Source organism: Mya arenaria, chromosome 8, assembly GCF_026914265.1.
Source record: "Mya arenaria isolate MELC-2E11 chromosome 8, ASM2691426v1".
Lineage (NCBI taxonomy): Eukaryota > Metazoa > Mollusca > Bivalvia > Myida > Myidae > Mya > Mya arenaria.
Window position 1 is genome coordinate 68,351,888 of NC_069129.1, and position 18,067 is coordinate 68,369,954.

The following is an 18,067-nucleotide window of genomic DNA, read 5'->3' on the forward strand; positions in this document are numbered from 1 at the left end:
ATGGTGTCACACTCCTTGTTCAAGTATGGATATCCAAGCCCAACGTTAGCCAATAATTGCAAACAAAATCAAAGTATAGTAAGTACTTAAGGGGACCATAGACATCATCCGGGGAACACGTACATCTCATTTTCAGCCTTGTCGACTGAAGGTCATTTTCACCGTTCAAGGTAACAGGATTGTGTGTCTACCCATTAAGGATTTTTTTTCAAACTTTGGTCAATTGCCCAACGAATCAAGACAAAATGCAGAACCAATGTTCCGCATTAGTTCAAGGTCAGGGTCAACATTGTGTAATACTGGTTATTTCTTTTGTTCGATCAAAGCAAACAAAAGTTATAGCTCAATAATTAATATTTATCAATAAAATTAATTCAAATTTGCATTTTGGCCAAAGTGTAAACACTTGGTTGCAAACACCCGACGTCAAGACGACTTTGGACTTTGATCACATTGTAGCCTTTCAAGATTTAACTTCGTGTTATCGTCGGAGTCTCGACGTTGTACGGACTTATATTATATGTTTTACTGAGATTTCAAACAGTGAACATAATATTTGATATGTTTTCACTGTTTTAGCCCGTTCTCACATCCAGATCAAACATTAGCGCACACAGGGCTTGGAAATAAATTCATCTGCTTAATTTCTGAATCGACGTTCCTTTCACATACACCTTTAGGTGCTTTCCAGCTAAACTAAAATAAAATGCTATTTTTTATATCCCTTTTAGCATATAATAAAAAAAGAAAAAAGAACGTTCGTTTCAGTGTACCATCGTGAACACCAAAATCATATTTCACTTGTGGCAACATTACTTTTTTGACATAGAAATTCGATTTGTACATTTCACTAATGCGATGGTGTTTACGGACGTCATGACGAACAGTTATATTTATTTCACTGCTGTTCCTTCAATATAACGCCTTTATTAAGGCTTTTTTCCAGCTATATTTTTTGTAAAGTTAATGCCGATGGGAATAATCCTCTAAAATAGTATTATTATGCTTACCTAGAGTGTAGAATAAAAGAAATCAAAAGTATAATCCATTTATCCTGTGAATATAAAACTAACGTTACATGAAACTTTAAGACTTTGGAAAAAAGTTCAACTATCATAAAATTATGGTTTAAATTCTATCGCGCTGGATAAAACATAGTTTTTGATTTGATTATGCATTTATGGTCGTACCCCGACGTGGAGATATGACGTCTAAACACTTTCAAATCCAACTAAAATTTCATTCAACGACATTTTAATGTTGGGGTCCTTAGTTTGCACAACGTTCACCCAACGTCAATGTTTACTGGGTTTGAGCATTGAAGTTTCATTTCCGTTTCTTATGTACACTAAAATAACTTCCATGAAACATTTTAAACATTAATCAAGTTTGAACATCTTTGCGACAATATTCAAAACCTGTGTTATATTTAAGCTTTGAGACCATGGTTACTGACATTGACATCTGAACTGAATTTTCAGTTGATTATATTAGCCGGAAGGGTACTTTGTATTACATGTCCGTCGTTGACAGTTCAACTTAACGAAATCATGAAAATCATGAAATGTTGATGTTTAAATCATGAATTCGTGGAGTTTAATTCGTTAAACCGTGATTTCTTGAAGTTTGAAATCGTGAATAGAGCCGATTAACACATCTCTGACATTCCGGGTTCAATTGATGGTGCTCAACACTAAGGTGCTCAGTCGCGACACATTGTGGCTCGTGGCACTGGTGAAAAAGCACAAAAGCCAGAACTTGGAGACAGGTTATACATTCAGAATGATATATATGTTGTCACTTGTAGATTTTCATGACATAACTATTTTTAACCAATGAATTTTGGTTGAACCGTCATAATTGCAAAGTAACCGCCCAACACCTACTTTTTCTTCTCAATATTCACTTACTTTCCCAAATTTGAACTGGCCTAAATGAAGTTTTAACCGTCTATTTTGGCCGAAGGCCGGTTCTTATTGAGAACACTAAGGACTTATGAATTTGACACTGGAAGCGGACTCGATCGTTACTATATACAAGCTCATAACTATCACGCAAATAATAAAAGTAAAAAACTATTATTTAATCAAAACAAAATAAGGACAATGTGGAATGTTCAGTCATGACAGTTTATCAACACTATACTACTCATAACAGTCTATTAACTGACACTGTGGTGATTGCTGCCAGTTTTCGTCTCCTGTCTTGTGGGATTTATCATGAGAGCACGTGCTCAATGGCGAATCTGGACATGTGCCTTGCCCGAGAAGCAGACTCCTTCTGAGACTAGCTGAAATAAATGTTCAAATCCCCAGTTTGGCTTAAATAACAATATGGAAATAACTTATTTAACTGCTTAATATACTCGATAATATATAAGATGTTGAGCAGTTGTGTATCTATGAGATAAAAATGTAACTATGAATATCAATAGCTAATAATTATTTAAAATTACTGAAATTGCTACGTGTGTGAACACAAACATCAGCTGATGTCGGGTACACAAGAGTTTGTCTAAATGCGTCTTGGTAACAAAATTTGCTAAGTTAAAATAAAACCGTGAGTATTTACAAAATTAAATATCAAGAAACCGAAGAGATTGTTTTAAATACAACACCCTACCATTGTATATATGAGGTTGTTTAGGTCATGATCCCTACAATCAGTTGTTCATGAGGGTCCGGAATCCTACTCCCAGATGAGGGCTGGTATCCTTTTCCCAGCTAATGGCTGGTATCCTTTTCAAAGCTGAGAGCTGGAATCCCTTTTCCGAGCTGAGGACTGGGATCCTCTTCTCATATTAGGGCCGTGGTCCTTTTCCCAGCTGAGGACTGGGATCCTCTTCCCATATTAGGGCCGTGGTCCTTTTCCCAGCTGAGGACTGGGATCCTCTTCCCATATTAGGGCCGTGGTCCTTTTCCCAGCTGAGGACTGGGATCCTCTTCTCATATTAGGGCCGTGGTCCTTTTCCCAGCTGAGGACTGGGATCCTCTTCTCATATTAGGGCCGTGGTCTTTTTCCCAGCTGAGGACTGAGATCCTCTTCCCATATTATGGCCGTGGTCCTTTTTCCAGCTGAGGACTGAGATCCTCTTCCCATATTAGGGCCGTGGTCCTTTTCCCAGCTGAGGACTGGGATCCTCTTCCCATATTAGGGCCGTGGTCCTTTTCCCAGCTGAGGACTGGGATCCTCTTCCCATATTAGGGCCGTGGTCCTTTTCCCAGCTGAGGACTGAGATCCTCTTCCCATATTAGGGCCGTGGTCCTTTTCCAAGCTGAGGCTGGAATCCTACTCCAAGCTGAGGGCTGGGATTCATCTCCCAGATGAGGGTTGACATCCTACTCCAAGATGAGGGCTGGGATTCATCTCCCAGATGAGGGTTGACATCCTACTCCAAGATTAGGGCTGGGATTCATCTCCCAGATGAGGGTTGACATCCTACTCCATGCTGAGGGCTGGGATTCATTTCCCAGATGAGGGTTGACATCCTACTCCAAGCTGAGGGCTGGGATTCATCTCCCAGATGAGGGTTGACATTCTACTCCAAGCTGAGGGCTGGGATTCTGCTCCAAGATGAGGGCTGGAATTCTATTCTCAGCTGAGGGCTGGGATCCTATTCCATAATGAGGGTTGGGATTATATTCTCTGCTGAGGGTTGGGATTCTACTCCCAGATGAGGACTGGGATTCTTTTCCCAAATGAGTGCGGGGATTCTACTCCCAGCTGAGGGTTGGGAACCTACTCCCAGCTGAGAGCTGGGAACCTACTCCCAGCTGAGGGCTGGAATGCTATTCCCAGCTGAGGGTTGGGATCCTACTCCCAGCTGAGGACTAGGATCCTATTCCCAGCAGAGTGTTGGAATCCTATTCCCATACAGAAATAAAACATACATTCCGATCAAATACTGCTCTACTTTCAACGGATTAGCAAATATGTTTAAGGAGAGTGAAGATCTAAACAAATGCATATACCACGGATATTCCCGTATTGATTTTAATTGGTTTACGGAGGTCAGAACTCGCCCAGAACACGTACACTGCACGCGCCATGAGCAATGAAAGACAAGCGATAAGCTTTAATGGATCGCATGAGCTGACCAAAAACAGTCAGGCCAATCTTACCGGCAATGAAAGGAAGTAGTCCCTTTCATGTAAAGCGTAGAGTTTGCACAAACACTTCAATGAAGCAATTTAGATGAATTATTTTTCAATCACCAGTTTTATATTTAGCAGTTCTGGTAATAAATTTCCATAAATTTAAGTTGTACGAACATGATTTAGCTGAACTTAGGTGCTCTGTTCTGCCTATGCTATCGGGCAAAATGGTCCAAAAACGTCATTCAAAAATTGCTTGTTCGATTCTTTTTTACAACATATGAACCTCGGCGTGAATCAATCTCATTAAAATCAGATCCCCAATACACGCTTCACGACGTTACGCTATGTGGATCATCGTACATAACGTAATGAAATGAAGTGAACGTCACGATATGATTTTAATGAGATTGGGCGTGAATTGGTCTTAAATCGCAGACATTGGCAGGAAAACAAAAGTCTGAGCCATTGTAGCTTTATGTTCGCTTCTGACCTGTCCTTCTATACAAAAATGCATAGGTGAACCACGCCATAATTCGGGATTAAATCATATGATTACAATTAACGTAAAGTTTATTTACCCCATTCACACCTTCTTCGATGGGAGTCATTAAAAAGTCCAAGATACAACATAAAGAAGAGGTAATAGTTACATTTATAGTCATAACATAGATCGTCGGAATTGTTTCTGTTAAGGCGAAAGGTTCTTTATGAAATTTGTATTATGCTTGCTGTAGTTATATCTTCATTTTTTATTTAGCTCTAAAATAAATATTGTAACGTTCTTAATTTTAAAATAAGATTTCGACTTCTGTCTTATCGATGTTTTGACAACATAACCATTGCAAAATGACAAACATACATTTCTTTGACATGTGTTTAGCATGTTAGCATACCTCACAACACGCTGAAATGTTTTCAATTTGCACCTCGAGGTGTCGTTTTGCTTGTGTGGAAAAATAAAGTTATTCGCTATGAAAACGAATGAAAAAGTTGCGCGCTGTACTTGTAAGTAATTTTATAAGCATTTTGTTGAACAAAACATATTTTATATTAAAATGAGATGTTTATGGAAAATACCAAAATATGTAGATTATTGACTTTTTATTAAGCGCTTACACATCAGAAAGGTGAGTCTTGATTGGTTTACTGATCTTCTAGTTAACCAATAACATTTTAGGGTATTCAGTCTTTATATTTGGTAGCATCACATGCACGCAGATATGTTGAAATTATAAAACGTTTACATACAATGCCTTTCTAAACCATGTGCGTTATCTAATCGTTTTATTGTAAAAGCAAACACCAAACAAAATACAAATACAAATTTTTATGGTCTTGCTGTGATAATGATTGGGGCTTCTCCTTATGACTGCTGCAACGATGATCATTGCAAATCGTTATGGCCTTATTGCATTTCCCCTCGATGCTAAGCATATATAGACTCTGTCTGTATTTTACGCTATTGACATATACGAAATGCTGTGCGTTACTTCACCAAATGACTTTGCTGCAAGGCTGCTTGAATCTTTTGCTAATAATGTGCTAGAATTCTGCTCCATGCTTCTCCTTATGACTTTACTACAATTCTACTTTACATTAACCTAGTCCAAATAGCATTACCATTGCTGAAATACTGCTCTTTACTTACCAGTTTTGCCCTGCTGGACTGCAGCTCGCTGCCTCGATGCAATTCCTGTTTGTTAGTTCTCCAATTGCTCTTTCTGCACATTAAAGAATTCGTACGTTTAAATTTTGAATGTCGATCTAAATATCGATTATTGATGAATGGGCTACTTAAAGGCACCGGTTAAATTCAATGATGTTTAAATAAAAGATAAAGTACTATGACTACTGATTTTTCTGGAGAGGGATCCATCTTCCCTCCCAGACAAAAACGGTGTCACCTGGTACAGGTCCGCGCCTGGAGATGCATCGAGTTCGTTTTAGACACAAGTAAATGGGAAACTTTTCACTTTTGTATGAATTATTCATCGGTATGTCTCAATATATCTTGAATATTTTTTCCGAAACTTCCAGACGAAATGGATTTAATATAATGAATTGATTTCCAAATCTGGAAAACGGCACATTTGTTTTTGATAAAGCAGTTCATATATTCTAGGTTGTCAAGGTGGTTTGGTGTACGCATAAATAAATGAAAACAGTGTTGTGCAATACTGATTAGGCCCGAATTCTTGACATATCTTAGTCGCATATAACAAGATGAAACGATATCATTTTGATGATGAACTTTTTTGTTTTTGAAAAATCAGTATTTAGTAAGAAGTTTTTACCAACATAATAAGATACGTAAGCTTCTTTCGCCTAATCTTTCTCGAATTTTCTAAATATAATTTACCACATCTGGCTGTACATGTATATACCCTATACCTTTACAGGTATATGCTTAATTTAAAGGGACTCCCTCGTGTTTTGTTAAATGACAAATTAATCATGAGGAGTGTTAAAACTAAGATACTTACGACTGGAACCCTTTAACTGATGTTGATATATGCTTAAATATTTTCTTTGAAGACCACAGTTTTGTTTGAACAGCGCTAAAAAATCGGCGTATGTAAGACTATTTGTGGACGAATGGTTTTGTTGTCAATGTTGACTGTGCTGGCGTGGTTCGCTGCCCACTGAAATAAGGTTTTTATACTATATTGTTTTCTGCTATTTCGGTATCAAAGCGTAAACTTATTATAATAATAGTGTTTTCATATGGATTACCGTGAACAAAATGGTCTAAAAACATGAGCAAATCCCTTTAACATTATACAAAAATATCATTTCTGGAATATGTTTGCCATACCCAATATTCTCCCATTGTAACGACAGTAATTATTTGTGTCATTATTAGCATTTGCTGAATACCAGAATTACAAGCATACAGGCTGTGTGCAAGGACCGTACAATTACTGTCGATAGCATGACATCACAGTGCAAGGACCGTACAATTACTGTCGATAGCATGACATCACCAACATTGCTTTAGCAAACTGGATTTTTTTATTGTACTCAGGATGCAATCCCACCCATATTTCACAAACAGCAGTGCAGAAACAAATGGCATTGCATTCCTTGTGTTTATATGTTAATGAAATATGTAGTTGAAATATATGCTAAGACAAAGCCATCAGACAGAAGGTAGTTATTCCTAAACATGGACAATGTAAATGTATTAAAGAAAATTGTAGTCATACGACCACAACGACAATGTAAGACTGTGGCACACGAAAACAGACATATCATAACTTTAATAATGATAGCATTTTAACGAAGATTTTAGAAATACAATTACATGGACAATGTTAACATTTTGCTTTAGGATGTAGTTATACCATTACACGGACAAGGTTAACATGTTGCTGAGGATTGTGTTTATGCCATAACGCGGATAATGTCGACCTGTTGCTTTAGGATGTAGTTATACCGTCACATGGATAATGTTAAACTGTTGCTGAGGAATGTTGCAATGTAATCATATAAACAATGTCAACATGATACCAAAGAATGTGGTTATATCAAGGCATGGACAATGTTACACTGTTGATGCGCACTGTGGTTATATCATAAAATACGCAATGTTAATATGTTGCTTTAGGGTGTAGTTGTATCATAACACTGACAATGTTGAGCTGTTGTTAAAGAATGTTTTTAGGCCATGGCATAAATAATGTTAACATGTTTATGAAGAATGTAGTTGTATCATAACATGGTCAATGAAATATGGTGCTGGGGAACATAATTATATTATAACATTGACAATATTAAAATTTTGCAAAATAATGTACTTGTACCATTACATTGACAATGTCGGCATGATTATGACAAAGATGGCTATAACATTACATAGACAATGTTACATTTCATACTTTAAGCATGTTGTTGACGAATGTAGAGTGTATGAATCATGATTAATGACATGGCCAATGTTAGATTACGGTTTAACAATAACAAGGACAATGTTAGAAAGTTGGTGACTGTAGCTTTACTATAAAGCGTTAGAATGTTGCGTTTAAAAACGGGCAGGGCAAATATGTGAACAGAGGTTAGTCAAGTCTGCGGTAGAGAACATATACCCCCGGGCATATACCCCCGTAACGCAATATTTTTTTTTTTATTTTGGCAGGATATAACAATGAAAGATAGACGCAATAAGGGAAGAAGATTCTTACAGAATCAGCAGTATTAATTCTGTCAAAGATTATTTTTTTTATTTCTCGACAGACTGTTTCTACAAAGGACTGAAATGTTTGAAAAATACCATGTGTATGTCAAATTTAACTATTCGCTATTCAAGTGTGGCTTCGTCACACAAGTAGGTGTTGTGACATATTCCTACCCCTTTTTTCACCAACTCTTAGGTGTAAATTTAACATGTTTTAATTACCTCACCAAAAGGAAACACAAGAATATTAGGACCGGCGCCTCTTAATATAGTGCTGCACATATACTTTGGAGATGGAATTAGGGTTGCACTACATATAAATGATCTCTAACAGTATCATATAATAGATGACATATGTACATGTTTTGCAATTTAATCAACAAGACTAACTAATAGGTACAACTTTATGGTCTCTTTTAAAGGGCGTTTTTTAATACCCAGCGGTATAAAGTATACACATTAATTCATTATGAAATAATATATAAATAAATACTGAAATCTAGCTAAATTATCGTATTTATATGGCTTTCAACACAGATATATTAATATAAATTTATTCAAAATGTTTCTTTTTTGGCTAATGCTACGTTTGTAAACGCAATTTAAATTCATGATATCAACTCCAAGAAATCACGGTTTTACAAATTTAACTCCCCGAATTCATTATTTCAGCATCGAGATTTAATGATTTCGTGAGGTTAAAATCGTGAAATCTTGAAACATCTTAAAATGTCTCCACCGGTCTTTCGTAGTAGGCAATGTAAAGTCCACTACCGGATGATATAATCATTTGAAAATTAACTATCTGGGATCAGATGTCAATGTCGGATTCCATGGTCTCATATTTTAACCGTAGAACATGCGTTTAAAATGTTGTCCTAATAATATGTATAAAAGAGTAATTTCCTACTTTTACCACGAATGTACCACACTGTTTAGCAATGTACCACACTGTTTAGCAATGTACCACACTGTTTAGCAATGTACCACACTGTTTAGCAATTATCACCACAATAACCCAATAGTGAGCGACTTTAACCAATGTGCGAATCAATCAATGTTCCTTTCAATTTTGAAATAAAATAGTGAAGGTGTTTCGAATGAGTGTATTATATGACTTGAGGGTAAGCCCTCAGTTAAGGATAAGACAACCTTTACCATGTATTCATTTATATAACATATACTTTCAAAATGTTCAGTACCAGCAGTTTTGGCATATTACTTGGATGAAGAGGAAATGGTGGAAACCAGCTAAGTTGTATAATTTCTAATATGCATTGTTACAATACTGTATTGTATTTCTTTAAGTTTTTTAAGTGCTAGTGCTGCCCTTTTTTGGAGTCATATGCTTATAAGTAAGCTATAGTTGCAAAAGTTGTCAATTTCTATTGCAAACATTTCTCAAAGCATGTGTTGGCTCTTGTGATTCAAAATCATAATAACAACACGAATGCAAAGCATACACGAGAATTCGGTGGACTTTTCATGTAAATTTTACTGTAATATGTTATTGCAATGGTTATAACACAATAGTGATTAAATTACATCACTTCCTTGTTAACTATTACAATGGTACAGTTGTTTAGATTTGATAGTGATTGTTCGGGTTTTCTTGTAAGTGGAATACCTCTGATGCTCGACCTTGGTGGACACGCGCTCGACGCCTTCTAGAAATCTGAGCCGAATATTCTCAGAACTCTATGTGCAGGTAGCGACAGGGACCTCGGTGGCCTAGAGGGACTTTCATCAGTGGGGATGTCTCCGCATGCGCTTATCAGATCTAGATCACCATACCGTCGGGGTAGAATGTAAAAAGATTTGGCGAAAAACAGTTAATCCAACTTTAGTTTAAGTGCAACACTGGATGGCAACTGCATTTTCGTAGATCGCCAAGTTATTATTGACGCAATTTAAGATGTTTTCGTTCTTGCATTTTCTTAAATGTAATGTCAACAGAACAGAGGCGTTATATTCTCATTAAACAAGGCTTTAACGATGAGTCAGTTGCTCAAACTTTGGTTAAGTGCAACATTAGTTTCCAACTGTGTCTTCGTCCCCGCTTAGTCATTTTAGGCGTTTTTATTGACATCTTATTACAGCTAATGGCCCCATTTCATATATATTAGTATCATCAAATGGAGTATATGTGTAAGAATACCATTACAGTACTTAATAGAAGCTGACACATTTCTCAAAAACAAACATTAAACAAGCAATAAACATCTGTACTGGAAACTTAACGTGTTACTGCATGCTTGTTTTTTTTCTATGAATGTTAAATGTGGTTTCGAACTTGCCTTCTTCGATATTAACCATATTTGATCACCATTGACTTGCGTGCAAAGCCGGTCAACCGGGAATCGAACCCACGACGGTTGACATGATCCAAGCACCCTTAACAAAACAAATATTGAATATAAAGTATTCGTTAGTCTAGATATTTATGGTGTATAGATATAACTCGAGGTTTTAAATTAGTTCCTTTCAGATGCCTGTATCCAGGTACGGAGATGGTTGTGGCTTAGGCGGGGCAGACTATTTATCCATGACGGGGAAGCCGGGAATAGACAACTATTAGGCCGGGATAAATGACTTCACTGGAATTCAAAAGCGTTGATTTGTATAGGGTAAGTGTTTTGAACATTTAGAAGGTCACAGTTAAAATTCAATTTTAACAGATATTTGATAAGGATCTGCAAAACAATAAAATGGCTGTCATGTCTGGGCTTAGCATAAAGCGCAGTTGGAGTGTTCTTGGTTAGCTTCTATGTAGATCGGTCATTGTTCTTCGGTTTTCGGCCATCGTCAACATTTCGTAGCCTTATTTTCATCTAACCTTATGTAACCTTGTTTCCATGTTTCCTATTTTCCATGTAACCTTATTACCATGTAACCTTATTTCCATGTAACCTTTGTAACCTTATTTCCATGTAACCTTATTACCATGTAACCTTATTACCATGTAAACTTATTACCATGTAACCTTATTTACATGTTACCTTACCATGTAACCTTATTTCCATGTAACCTTATTACCATGTAACCTTATTTCCATGTAACCTTATTACCATGTAACCTTATTACCATGTAACCTTATTACCATGTAACCTTATTTCCATGTAACCTTATTACCATGTAACCTTATTACCATGTAACCTTATTACCATTTTACCTTACCATGTAACCTTATTACCATGTAACCTTATTTCTAATGTTTCCTCATTTCCAACCTTATTTTCATTTAACATCATTTCAATGTAACCTTATTTCTTTTTTTCACATCTCTTACAAAATCGTGTCTAAAGGCTAAATTGTTTATTTCAATTTCAGTAAATTTGTTCACTAACGGTGCTTTGAAATTACAAATTAAACCATTTGTAAACCTTAAACCATTTGTAAATCATCCAAACATAATTAATGTATCATTGCAAATATCTCATTAAGATGAACTCATCATTCTATGGTCAAATGTGGATTAACTTGGTTATACAAATAAATCGATGTTTTTCTCTATGACGCTCTACCCATGCTACAGAACTTATTTAGAATCCGTGCGATTCAATTCTAAGTCATGCCGATTCAGCGTGTTTCACGGGGTCATTCATTAAGAAATTACTTTCAACACTTGAATCTTCATTTTTCTTTCTCTAGTTAGTTCAAACGTTATATATTTTACAACGATTGTGAAGGAAGCTATGATAGCTTATACTAAGTCACTCTCGTGGGCACGATATTGCGCGAGAGTGTGGTCTTGTGTTTGTGGGGGAAAACCAGAGTACCCGGAGAAAACCCACTTGTCCGGCTTGGTGACCACAAACCAGCAAAACCAAACTCACATGAGCCCAGGCCGGGAATCGAAGTTTCTCTACTTTCTCTAGTTCGCAAAGCTTAGTAAACATGTTTTATTTGTGTGGGTATTTTTAAGTTGAAATGTAGGTCACACATGTAAACAATCATATTTAATCGAGCCCTGTAGGGACTTTAATCTTCATATACCAATGATCAGAGCCATGTGTTAGAATTGTTAACGTCTCGTGAATAAACAGCAAGGTTCCATATCCTAATGCTGAACAACTTTTGTTTACAAATTGGTTAAATTTTGTTACTCTATCATAATTTATGAAGGTCAAGGTTGACTCTGGGTCATGTCTTGGTAAAACCATGTAGGTCATGTGGTCAACAGTTCAATAACCCGGAGTAAATCAATTGATGTTATATGTTAGTCACAATACTGATACAAATATCCAAACTGTTTGTAAATTATATTTTTTCTAAGAATGAAGGTATTATGATTCTTGAAACTAGTCCTAGCACGACACAGTGTAGGCAATAAAATATTCCCTAACGACAGTGAAAAAAATCATTGGCGTTGGTCATCATTTTTAACAATTTGAGAAATTTACATATGACTTCAAAAGCGTATTAGCAATAACAAAGACACATATTAATAAGTCAAGGTGAATTATTCTCTCTTGAAAACTTTTGATGTCCTTTTATCAACTGAAGGATAAAGAAAGGAAAGATAACATAGTATTTTTAGGTCATATTGATCAACAAAACGTCGTTACCATAGCAAACACAAAAGAAAAATATCTCCTTTATACATTCTGTTTTTTTTTTACAAATAATGGAATATTGGCATCATATATATGTCTCTACGTACAGTAACGGCCATAATAAGCACCCCTGATTGGCGGACACTGTTTGAACATGCAAACGTTAACGTCGATAAAGTTGAACTTGACCTATATGCAATGCTTTGATAACTTACATGTTCAATGTTATTAGTATATTACTTTGGATTTTAAAAAGGACAGGTTTCTTCAGGAGAAAAAAGGCTTCATTGTGAAGAACTTAAAAAACTATGACAGAAAATGTTAGAAATTGTGTTTATTCGATTTAATATTCGGTTTCAATTGGACAACAGCTTATTATGAGTTTTAATGAAAACAAAAAGATATTTGACAGTATTAAACGTTTAATTATATTAAGGCCGAAAAGGCTGCTCTCCATGAGGTAGAAGGGTACTACCAAAAGAGGACAATGTGTGGCACCATTCCGTTACTCCTATCTCATAACTGAAATACAATTGTGCGAAGGTGAAATGGTTTCTCTTAATTTATATTACACTATTCAAACTCCTTTCAAAAAGTATAAATGCATTGCTATCAATCCAAACATTTGATTCTATTATAGATAATGCTGTGTTGGGAGCCACCGACAATCGCGACACTAGATCAGAAGTTGCGTGCATTTTTTTAAGACACCCGTCTTGATAGTTCGCTTTGTTAATCATCAGAATATATGATACAAAACCGGACGTTGCGTGTTGTGATTCAGCAGAGTCCGTGATGCCAGACCGGAAATTGCGCATGGTGATCCAGCGCACCCATCATTTTTAACCAAGTGAGTTTATGACACACACGGCTCCCTAATCAAGCAGAGACCAAGACCGGAGCTGAAGAGCTAATCGTGATACAAGACCCAAAGCTCCGTAGAACTATCAAACAAACATCGCATATCCGGACCGGAAGCTCCGTATTGAGATGCAGCTTTATCCGTGATACCAAACCGGAAGTCCCGTACAAGGATTAAGCAGAAACCATGATAATGAGATGCAGCATCACCTATATTAACAAACCGGAAGTTCCGTACTGGGATTAAGCAGAAACCACGATAATGAGATGCAGCATCACCTATATTAACAAACCGGACGTTTCGTACTGGGATTAAGCAGAAACCATGATAATATGATGCAGCATCACCTATATTAACAAACCGGAAGTTCCGTATAGGGATAACGCAGAAACCATTATTTCAGAGCGAGGCTCCGTAATGAGAAGCATCATCACCTATGTTTACAAACCTGATTTTCCGTATAGGGTTAGAGCAGAAGACCCTTTACAAGAGCAGAAGTGCAGCAATATGAATTGTGATTGTGATTATCACTCCATTGCTGTGCCATGATTTGTCATTTTTTGTGATTTGACATTCACGGACACGTGTTTTAATGGTATGTGTGTGCTTTTTCGGTATTCACCATTTAACATTGATATCACATGTGTGTCACATCCGTATCATTGCAGACACAAGCGGATCATATTGTCAGGCGTCGTCTGCGAACTTGCTTATACGGTCTGTTAATATAAGATAATGTAAAGAAATGTTACACTTAGAACTAAAGCCAGTTTAATCTAATCGCACAAGCGGATTTAGAGGGGTCACGATTGATCAACAACAACAACAACAACAACAGCAACAACAACACAATGGCTGACTCCCTGTTTTGTTTTAAAAAACCTCCTCTGAAATTACCAGTCCAAATTCAATGAAAGTTTACAGGAAGCTTCCTTGCGTGACCCTTTGCAAAAATCCAACAAGGGTCATGATTGATCAACAACAACAACAACAAAATGGCCGACTTCCTGGTTTGCCTTAAAAAAACATCTTCTCTGAAACTACCTGTCCAAATTCAATGAAACTTTACTGGAAGCTTCTTTGGGTGACCCTCTACAAAAATACAACAAGGGGTCACGATTGATCAACAATAACAACAACAGCAACAACAACAAAATGGCTGACTTCCTGTTTTGCTTTAAAAAACATCTTCTCTGAAACTACCTGTCCAAATTCAATGAAACTTTACTGGAAGCTTCTTTGTGTGACCCTCTACAAAAATACAACAAGGGGTCACGTGACGATTGATCAACAATAACAACAACAGCAACAACAACAAAATGGCTGACTTCCTGTTTTGCTTTAAAAAAAGCACCTTCTTTGAAACTACCGCTCCAAATTCAATGAAACTTTACAGGAGGTTTCATTGGGTAACCCTCTACAAAATTACAACAATGGGTCACGATTGATCAACAACAACAACGAAATAGCCAACTTCCTTTTTTTGCTTAAAAAAACCATCTCCTCTAAAACTACCAGTCCAAATTCAATGAAACTTTACAGGAAGCTTCCTTGGGTAAACTTCTACAAAAATACAACAAGGGGTCGCGATTGATCAACAACAAAAACAATCTGGCCGACTTTCTGTTTTGCTTTAAAAAAAAACATCTCCTCTGAAACTACCAGGCCAAATTCACTGAAACTTTACAGGAAGCTTCATTGCATGACACTCTACAAAAATACAACAAAGCATAGAGATTGATCAACAACAACAACAACAACAACAACAAAATGGCCGAATTACTGTTTTGCTTTAAAAAATCTCTGAAGCTACCAGGCCAAATTCAATGAAACTTTACTGGTAGTTTCATTGCATGACTCTTTACAAGTATAAAACAAGGCATCGTCATCAGTAAAGATATGTTTAAATTGCAACATTTTTATTATTGCTTTATCACAGAGTTGTGGCCCTTTGCTTAGGTGGGCGTTTTAGGGCCATCATGACCCTCTTGTTTTTTATGTCATAATCGGAGAAAATAATAATTAAACGCTCATAATGCACCTTTGCCGACTACATAATATTATTGTAAACAAATTATTGATGGAGCAACTCCAAATCCCTATGCAAACAGTTTATTGCACATACTTTTCGTTCTGAGGGAGGGGCGCATGCCACAAGGTTGCGTCCCTAAGTCGCCCCCTCTAACGTCAATTCCTGGATCCGCCCTCGAATCATACATAGGTATTCAATATTTTACTGAAGCAATATCGCATTATCAAGACCAGTGCATGTATTGGATATAACAATTACAGTATTAAACTAAGTACAATTGAAACAGCATCTAAATTGAAAATGCGAGTGGTTCATTTGACAATAAATGCAACACATTTGGGGGATCATATGTTTAAGGGAAATTAAAAATAAATTAAAATAAAACCATATGGAAATTAAATATGGTATGCTTAATAAAAATGGCCGCTATATATATATCCGGTCTATATCCGGGCTATCTTATAGTTTTTAATTTTAGTTTTATAAATATGTATTTCTTCGAATGACAGAAATAGGTATTTCTGAGGATATGCAATGATAAACATGTTTCAGTTTCCCACCATCATATCTATGAGATTACGATAAACTTATATACAATTAACTTCCTTACTTCGTCATTAACACAAGGCCATACCAAATCTATTCGCTTGACGATTAGCGTCACCCCAAGTTGGGTATTCGTCTTACTCAGTAGTGAGCCAAAATACTCAGAAGTAAGGAGTTGATAAGGGGATCGACTTGGTCCAGGAAAAAGGTGTTTACTGGTAATTGCTTATTGGGAAATGCTTAATTGGAAGTGTTAATATTAGGATGTGTGTACAGTCTTACTATGCAGTGTCTATTGAAAAAGAAATGTCCTTGTCAGTTATAGACTTACAAATGTATATGATTTCAATGTAAATTCAGCTTCTTTTGCAAGTTTACGAGATTGATGTGAGAATCATTACGAGCAATAACGATTTGACCTCCAACCAGAAGATAAGCGACTCTAATGTATTAGGGGCTCATAGCTACTTAAGGGAATGAGAAAACAAATGAACACAAGAAAAAAATTGATGCATTGCATCAAGTCGGCGCAATACAATCAGAAGAAAAACGTGCATGTAGATAAACAAAAAAGGTTTTTATTTCAATGATAACATGTTGGGTATACATATGTCCGAAGGACATTATGGTTGATACTATTGTTACAATAGTTTAAGCCCGGAATTATAGATATTCTGGCTTTCCCAAGCTAATCCTCCGGTACAAGCAAAAGTATACCAACAATATACATACATTACCTCGGAAACAATAGAGTCAATGGTCTTTACACAACTGAAACATCACGCATGTGTGGCATATTCGTACGATTTTGTGTGACACACCTGTGGGGAATTCGTACAAATATGTCACACCTATGACGTATTCGTATGTGTGAAAATCACGGTTCAGCATGGCTATTTGATCTTTCTTTGAGACCCAAATGTTATCAAAAGTTAAACGTGCTAACCTTTCAAAACATTTAGTTAAGCTAGCTCATTGCTATTTCAGCTAAAAGTTATGAACACGTTCGTCATTATGCCTATGAAGTCGGCACAAGCTATTGGCATTTTATTAACAATACTCAAGTTCCTCAATTGCCATAAAACGCTTCCGAGAATACCCTAGGGGCAAATTTGCCCACGTTGGGATATATGCCCTCGAAGGCTGGATGTCCCCTATGGGCAGATGATCGGCATATAGACGCAATGTATAATTTTTCAGAATAAATAAGTTTTAGCGTTATATGGATAGTGTTAGAGATTACCACAGAGTGTTGCATAAGGATGTACTTTACCAGCCATATCGAGAATGCCATGACACAAACGTCCGCATGTCAGAATGAAGTTATACCATAAAATTGACAATGTTAGTTCATGAAGTCATTACAGACACAGTAAATCTAAACAAGTCTGCAATAAAGACAAAGTTAGCAGCATGCAACGAAATGGAGTGGAGCATAAGAATATTGAGGGACGCGCAAAGCACATGGTCCATGCTAGTTTTTATTACCAGCTTTGATGCTCTTTCTCAGAGTATGAGGGGCACGCTATATACTTTAAAGGGGCTAGACACCAGGTGGTCCCAAAATATAGTAGTTCATCAAAACAAGCCTATATTTGTCAATGCGAGCGAGTAGGAGGCGATAATACATATTTTTACATGATTATAATAATAAACGCAGCAATCATGTTGCTGTTTCATCGGTTTGCCCCGTTTAAGAATAGTTCATAATGTTTGCCCGGTTTTAATAATATCTGGTTATTTGTACAGATACACCGACGCTATTTTAATCTTACTGTGTTTTTTCGTGGTAGACAACCT